Source organism: Mastomys coucha, unplaced genomic scaffold (assembly GCF_008632895.1).
Source record: "Mastomys coucha isolate ucsf_1 unplaced genomic scaffold, UCSF_Mcou_1 pScaffold21, whole genome shotgun sequence".
In the NCBI taxonomy this organism is placed as follows: domain Eukaryota; kingdom Metazoa; phylum Chordata; class Mammalia; order Rodentia; family Muridae; genus Mastomys; species Mastomys coucha.
This window is the reverse complement of record NW_022196904.1, coordinates 139,971,570-139,979,418: the sequence shown is the minus strand read 5'-3', so window position 1 is coordinate 139,979,418 and position 7,849 is coordinate 139,971,570. Positions and strand designations below refer to the sequence as shown.

General features: G+C 41.9%; 1 long non-coding RNA gene and 7 other non-coding genes across 8 annotated transcripts; all 8 read right to left on the bottom strand.

Moving 5' to 3' along the window:
• Positions 1 to 4,923: 4,923 nt before the first annotated feature.
• Positions 4,924 to 7,810, bottom strand: LOC116103506. Its single transcript, XR_004123489.1, has 10 exons — positions 7,731 to 7,810; positions 7,187 to 7,239; positions 6,895 to 6,975; positions 6,655 to 6,704; positions 6,330 to 6,362; positions 6,109 to 6,141; positions 5,885 to 5,923; positions 5,603 to 5,647; positions 5,335 to 5,366; positions 4,924 to 5,224 (listed from the first exon to the last, which is right to left on the bottom strand). It is a non-coding gene; the product is annotated as an uncharacterized LOC116103506 (long non-coding RNA).
• On the bottom strand, positions 5,438 to 5,563 carry LOC116104287. The gene has a single exon (XR_004123795.1). It is a non-coding gene; the product is annotated as a small nucleolar RNA SNORD22 (small nucleolar RNA).
• LOC116104284 lies at positions 5,746 to 5,812 on the bottom strand. The gene has a single exon (XR_004123793.1). It is a non-coding gene; the product is annotated as a small nucleolar RNA SNORD31 (small nucleolar RNA).
• On the bottom strand, positions 5,995 to 6,063 carry LOC116104283. The gene has a single exon (XR_004123792.1). It is a non-coding gene; the product is annotated as a small nucleolar RNA SNORD30 (small nucleolar RNA).
• Positions 6,222 to 6,286, bottom strand: LOC116104279. The gene has a single exon (XR_004123788.1). It is a non-coding gene; the product is annotated as a small nucleolar RNA SNORD29 (small nucleolar RNA).
• LOC116104280 lies at positions 6,433 to 6,506 on the bottom strand. Its single transcript, XR_004123789.1, has one exon. It is a non-coding gene; the product is annotated as a small nucleolar RNA SNORD28 (small nucleolar RNA).
• LOC116104281 lies at positions 6,773 to 6,846 on the bottom strand. Its single transcript, XR_004123790.1, has one exon. It is a non-coding gene; the product is annotated as a small nucleolar RNA SNORD27 (small nucleolar RNA).
• On the bottom strand, positions 7,054 to 7,128 carry LOC116104282. The gene has a single exon (XR_004123791.1). It is a non-coding gene; the product is annotated as a small nucleolar RNA SNORD26 (small nucleolar RNA).
• Positions 7,811 to 7,849: the final 39 nt, after the last annotated feature.

Genomic DNA, 7,849 nt, shown 5'->3' with positions numbered 1-7,849 from the left:
GCCAGGTCTCCTCCATCTCCCTGACTATCTTTTGTTAACTATATTTCATACTATTAAAAGAATTTCAGGGCTAGCGAGATGTCTCAGCAGGTAAGAGCACTGACTGCTCTTCCGAAGTCCTGAGTTCAAATCCCAGCAACCACATGGTGGCTCACAACCACCCTAATGAGATCTGACGTCCTCTTCTGGAGTGTCTGAAGACAGCTACAGTGTACTTACATATAATAATAAATAAATCTTGAGAAGGAGAAGGAAGGAGGAGAAGGAGAAGCAGAAGCAGAAGCAGAAGCAGAAGCAGCAGAAGCAGAAGCAGAAGCAGAAGCAGAAGCAGAAGCAGCAGCTGTTCAGTGGTAGCGCATGCCTTTATTCCCAGCACTTGGGAGGCAGAGGCAGGCGGATTTCTGAGTTCGAGGCCAGCCTGGTGTACAGAATGAGTTTCAGGACAGCCAGGCCTATACAGAGAAACCCTGTCTCAAAAAACAAAAACAAAAAAACCAAAACAAACAAACAAAAAAGCTACCTGGTTGTCACTTTTATTTGCTCAAATTGAGCAAATCAGAATTTTGATTTCTTTAAAAACTCAGTTATGTAAATATGTTTTTTTAAAATCCCAGGTGTAGAATAAGAGGATGCTTCAGTTTGTCCAGAGCTGTTAACTATGATTATCTGATGATCTAGGAGGGGTAGGATTTTTTGACAGCTGCAGATAGTTTACATTTGGAATTATGGGGACTCTGGAGAGGGATAAATGCCAGAGGCCCGAGGGGTGGGAGGCGCTCTGAAGAAGACAAAGGCAGCTGCTGCTCCCTACTGCTGCTCCTGGGTCCTGTTGTTGAAGTTTGATGAGAAGTTAGAGATAGCCTGACTACAAAGAAATCACTGGCCCCAAGAAACACGATGTCCCTAATCAGCAGGAAATAGCCTATAGAGGTCTACTTCTCCTCCCCCCTTTCACTCTAACCTTTCTTCTCTCCCACCTAGTGTTGGGGATTGAAAAGGATTAGGGTGGAATAAGGGTTAGAAGGGAGATAGATGTATAAGAACCCAATAAAATAGTTTTTAAGAAAATGCCAACAGTGTTCTAACTTGGAAAATACAAATGCACAAAATTAATTTAAAAAAAAATGTTTGTGTATCAAGTGTCATGGCACACACCTGTAATTCTAACACTCAGAAGGTTGAGGCTGTCTGGCCTACATAGGACTACAACTAAGAGAGATTCTCCCAAAGAGTGTGTATGTCAGACATTCTCCCAAATATATGGCACAAAGCTTTAGAAAGGAAGGAGGGGAGAGAGGGAGGAAAGAAGGAAGAAAGCCCCCCTAACAAGGTGTCCAAGCATGAAACTTGTTCTGGGCATCACAGACCTTCAAATATTTGGTTTGATATTGTACCAGTATAATGAAACACTGTGTTCTTGCCTTCTGACAAACCCCTTAAATCTGCACACTCAGGTTTTCTGAGCTTAGGTCTCCTCAATAATAGTAATTAAGAAAACAGCATTCTGATTCCTGGGATGAAACTGAACTTGCCAAGTTTTGCAGCCCCCCACAGTCCAGGCTTGAATACAGGCTCTACACACAAACCTGTATTACCTATACAATTAACCACTGTAAGTCAGAGGGACTTCTTGCCCTTCATGTTGTCAAAGAATTCATGAAGATTTCAACCTCTTTCTTATTTATTTATTTATTTATTTATTTATTTATTTATTGGTTTTTTGAGACAAGAGTTTCTCTGTGTAGCCTTGGCTGTCCTGGAACTCAGAAATCTGCCTGCCTCTGCCTCCCAAGTGCTAGGATTAAAGGCTTGTGCCACCACTGCCCAGCTTTTTTTCTTTTTTTAAACAGACAAAACATTTGAGCTGTTTGAAGTAAATTTCAGGCTGGGAAGATGGTTCAGTATTTAAGAGCACTGGCTGCTCTTACAGAAGAAGATTACAATTGTCTGCCATGGAACCTGAATTTTCTTCTGGTCTCCAAGCATACAAATAATGCCTAGGCGTCCAGGCAGCCAAAACACCCATACACATAAAAGAAACCACTATAAAGAGCAAGTTTTACTCCTTGAGAACTCTGAAATAAAACTAGTAATAAGCTCTGGAAAACCTAAACCTGAGAGATAATGACAGACTTTGCAGCTTCCATGTTTTGCCTTCATGTATTAGAATGTACCCCCCAGCACTTGGGAGGCAGAGGCAGGATTTCTGAGTTCAAGGCCAGCCTGGTCTACAGAGTGAGTTCCAGGACAGCCAGGGCTACACAGAGAAACCCTGTCTCGAAAAAAAAAAAAAAAAAAAATCTACCCTAAATTGTGTGCACAGAGAACTAGAAACCATTGAAACAAAAAGCCGAGAGAGATCGGAAAGTAGAAGTATACTTTAAACACCTACATAAGGTTGAAAAATAGACATACAGGCTGGTGAGATGGCTCAGCGGGTAAGAGCACTGACTGCTCTTACAGAGGTCATGAGTTCGGATCCCAGCAACCACATGGTGGCTCACAACCACCCGTAATGAGATCTGACGCCCTCTTCTGGTGCATCTGAAGACAGCTACAGTGTATTACGCCAGAGCAAGCAGGGCCTTCCTGACTTCAATTCCCAGCAGCCAGGGCTATCTGTACAGCTGCAGTGTACTCATACACATAAAATCTAAACCTAAAAAACAAAAAAACTGCTTTTGTTTTCCTGATGTTGGAGGTCTGATGTTTTACTTATTCTTCAATATATAAAATTTTTTAAATCAGTGTTTCACAATTCATACTACACAGTGTTTTTTTTTTTTTTTTAATTTTGTTGTTTTCTGAGACAGGTTTTCTCTGTGTAGCCTTGGCTGTACTGGAACTCACCCGTAGACCAGGCTGGGTAGTGTGTTTTTTTTTAAAATAGTGCTTTAAGGGCTACAAAGATGGCTCTGTGGCTAAGAACACTGGCTGTTCTTCCAAAGCCAGTGTTCAATTCCCAGCAACCACATGGTGGCTCAGAATCATCTGTAATAGGCTCTGATGCCCTCTTCTGGTGTGTCTGAGACAGAAACAGTATACTCACATAAAATGATTTTTTTTGTTTTCCAAGACAGGGTTTCTCTGTGTATTCCTGGGTATCCTGGAACTCACTCTGTAGACCAGGCTGGCCTCGAACTCAGAAATCTGTCTGCCTCTGCTTCCCAAGTGCTGGGATTAAAGGTGTGCACCACCACTGCCTGGCTGAATATAATTTCTTTTCTCCTTTCTTCTTTGGAAATTGCAAAGAATCCCTCCAAAGATCAACAACCACCAACCCTGCCCTAGCATATATACATACACCCTATGAAAAGTTCCCAGAATTCTAACAGTCACACAATTCCAGAAACTATTTGTTACAAATCCACACTTGTGCTATAGCACAAGAAAAATCAGTTAGCAGCAGTCTGAAGTAACACCATATCTGTGCACCTGGGATTAAAAGAAAAACATTTTCTACTAAGTTTCTGTTCTTAAAGAAACCAAAATTCCAGAATTTTCACTACATATGAGTGAAGTCCTGAGTGTACTTTGTGATACATGCCAAAAGCCAAGAGTTTAGACCCAGGAGAAAATGACAAATTTGGTCTCCATATGGGTTAGGCTAGAAGGCAAAGTTGCCTTCTGAAAGCCCAAGTGTTTAAATGCTGATTATGTAGAACAAAAACAGATGAAGCACAGGTGGGCAAGACAGTTCAGGCCTTTAATCCTATCACTCTGGAGATGAAGCAGGTTGAGTCTGAGGCAAACCTGGACTACAAAATGATAGTGAAAGGACAAGTGACACCCTGTCTCAAAGTTGCTGAACCAGGTGGGTGGTGGTGGCTCACGCCTTTAATCTCAGTACTCAATACTTGGGAGAGGCAGAGGCAGGTGAATTTCTGAGGCCAGCCTGGACAGCCAGGGCTACACAGAGAATTTCAGTTAGACTGAGTGGCCAGCAAGCACCATGGATCCTCTCCTGCCTTTGCCTTCCCAGAGGTGTAATTACAGGTAGGTCCTGCCACTGCTTTGTTTCTGAGCACTGGGACTAAAGGTGTGCACCAGTGCCACTTGGCTCGCTATACTTGGATGTTAGGGACCAAAAGTCTTCAAATTATTGTGGCTCTTTACCAAGTGTCATATTCCTAGCCTCTGCTTGTTTTTAAGATTAACTCTGGATGGCTAGAAACTTGCCTTGTCTCAAGGTCCCAAGTGCTGAGACTTTGTTTAGACCAGGCTGGCCTCGAACTCAGAAACCTGCCTCTGCCTCCCAAGTGCTAGGATTAAAGGTGTGCGAAAACTGAGCCTGGCTTGTGCTGAGACTTTTTGTCCTTGAGTACAAGCTGCTTTTCAGTTGAGTACCAGACAGTCAAGGCAGATAGAGGCAACACACCCACATGACAACTTGCTACAAGCCATAAAAGACCAAATACATTGGTCTGAAAAATTTCAGACTCTTCAATTTCTATAGCACAAATCTGCAAATTGGAATAGATTGAGGTTTTTTTTTCATGTTCTGTCCATATGCTCATGGCTAGCCTCTACTCCTCACTCCTTCCTCTCTCCCCTTTGACTCTACTATCCCCCCTCAACTCCCCTCACTTAAAGTAAAAAAAATTGGGTCCCATCCCCATCCATGCCTTTCCTAGCCATAAAGGAGACAGTGTTAGATGTCTGGAGTAATGCCAGCAAAAGGCATACTAAGTAGCATGTATAGCATACACACATGTAAGAAACTGTTCCCTTCAACTCTCTATATATGGCATCTTTAGCGAGTCATTTTCTGTATATCACATATTTGAATTAGGGAATGCTTAGCCATAGACTTCCTGCCATTAATCCAGATTCAATGGTCCTGCTAAAGAAATTGTTACGTTTTTATTTTAGTGACACCAAGCCTTTAGGACCAACCCAAATCAAATAAATGAACCAATCACAATAGCATAAAGAACATTTATTGCTGGGAACAAAAGGGACACACAACTACAGTGGAACCAGATATCAGCTCCTACAGACAAAGGTAAACTTGGAATTCTAAAAAATTCATATTTGATCTTGAAATGATCTCTTACGGTGAAATGAATATTAATGCTTGGAAAAGATTAACTTTTCCACTTTTTTTTAAGTGCCACTTATACTACTCAGGGGCTAAAAACCCATAGAGTGACCTAATAGGTTGTATTCCATGAATTTGTTCTGACACTGGCCTGGGCAATCAGATCTTTGATGATTTCAGCTCCTGTAAGGTAAAAACTTGAATTAGGAGCAAAAAGCAAAATCATGCTTCATTCAGTACCAGAAGAACACCGCTCCTCCCGCCAACTCTTAACAATTCAAAGGGCTACCTACCTTTCTTGTACGGCTCATTCTTTTCCTTGGACCTGCAAAACAGGTAAACTACCTTACATTTCCCTTTTAATCAAGAATGCCTCCCTTTCTATGCACAAAACGGATCCCTCAGACAGTTCCTTCTGGAACAAAACTTCCTCTTTTCCTCCAGCCAGCCCCAGTGGGTTCACCTTTTCAGGCTCTGGGACTTGGACAGGAAGTAGGACGTGTGAATATTTCTTCACGGGGAAATTATAGTTCAGCACACTTTACATCTAACTTTTCTCACCTTTCTTTTAGCCTGGACTTGAATGAAGCTATGCTTTTAAGTTTCCTGCAAAATAGCAAACAAATTTGGGCCATTAGTGCTTAAGCTTAGTCTACAGAAATCATACTACCATAAAAGTTTTCCTATTTGATCCATGATGAGCTCACAACTCAGAAAATACCTTTCTTCACAGCTATCAGACTGGGGCGGTATTCAGTTCATCAGGGTGAGCAGGAATTCACTAGGTCAAAGCATTACATATTCAACCTAATGTACTACAAACAGCATTACTAAAACATTTACCTGACATGGCTCTTTTGCTCTCAGGCAGAGGCATCATATCTGAAACACAAGACAGTCATTAGCAATGGTAAAAACCCTGCAATGGATTGTTCCCATCTAACCCACCATTCTAAGATCAGATTTCCAAGTCTCAACAGCAATCATCAGCCGAACGAGATTCTATGAAAGTCATCATACATAGGAATTACTTAGGATTATGCACCCCACCACACACTAAAACTTACCTTTGAACCAACAAGTATGCCACCACTAACAACCTGGGGGAGAGGAGAAGGAAAAAGAGCATTGAAAAGGCTGAATATGGGTGCCCCGGCCCCCACACCCCATCCACCCTCCAGTTTCTCAGGTGTTCCTGTGTGTTCATTAGCAGTCATAGTGAGCTAGTTTGAATCATCATAGAAACTGCCAATCTGGTGAACAAATCATCCAAAATAATCTAACTAACCTCTGAATGCTGGAGATTCACCACCAGGAAAACCTGTGGACGAGTAACAAGCGGTCATTCTCAATCATCAGGACAGAACTAAAATCCCTACCTCACCATTAACTGCCATCAGAACTCTAACATGCTATAAATTCACACCTTCACGGAGTATCAGTGTATCAATTCAAATCATCTGACAGTGAGTTTTTAAGAGAACAGGGCCTCAACATAAGGTGTTCTCTAGAAATACGCAGAACCCATAAGCAGCAAGAGGTAGTACACTGCTTCGATGTTTCTCTTCCATTACTTTCCCTAGAGAAAGCCCAGGCTCTACTTGGACAATTACCTGCAATCATCCTGGGAGGTAGTTTGAAGTCTTCATGTTGTCACAGTAACCTTGACAGAGAAAAATACTGTTATTTTCTATGTAATCACAGCCACCCTGCACCTTCTTTCTTCCTCCCACGTCTCAGTAGTAAGATGACATCACCATACTTCAGGCATATGCTTGTCATTTATACTATGTTCATCATCAAGTGGTCATGTAAATATGCTCCCTAAGAAAGCATAGACCATGAATACCCACCTGACTATCAGCATAGAGCGCTATTTGTAAAATGGAACAGGCTTGGCTCCAAAGTGTAAACGGCTTTGAGATGAACCATTTCTGGAACAGAAATAAAAAACCCAAAACTTCAATAACAGACTTTACTCCTTAACAACTCAAATACCTTCTACAGATTGTGCTACTCAGAGAATTTTCACTTTCTCCACTAAACCATCAGAAAGAGAGAGTTCAGCTTTTGTATCATCCCCGGAGCACATTCACAACTTATACTAAACCAAGAAAGCCTAGTGATAAAGGCATTAACACTTACTCTGAAAAGAGAGTGTACTCCCATTCTTTCGCATTTAAGCAAGTACCTCAATCCTGTAAAGGAAACAGCATCGGGTTATTTCTACACCAAGAAATCTCTGCAAGATCAGAAAGATGTAGGGCCAGCCTCCTCAGAGTAACCTTATCCTCACAGAGATATCAGTACAGGTCTGTGAAAAGATCCTCATCATAGGGGATGGCCTTGCACTGCCGCCACCATTTTGTCCTTCACAAAATCCTGCCGTCTCTAGTCTTGAAGGCCCTAACATGGTCTCCCCACTAAGACTACGGAACAGATTACAAAAGTCCACGTATACTACCGCTATGTCCATCGTGGTCTTTTAAACCACCAGAAATAAACATTTCATAAGGAAATATAGGCGGTCGTTCACAACAGTGGCAGAGAGATCTTTGTGATAGAAGCCAGTCGCGGCTATAGGTGTGCTGGTTAAGACGAAGACAAAAAGAAAAAAAAAAAAAAAAAAAAAAAAAAAAAAAGAAAAAGAAAGTTAAAGCCACAGCACATAAAGACTAAGACCACTTACCCAAACCAAGGAAAAATGAGACCGACCGAACAACGCGTGGCCTATAAATAGCATCTCGCAGAGGCCCACGGGATTTGGAGGTGGGACTAGGACGCACGCACGCGCTAAGGTAAGCGTTG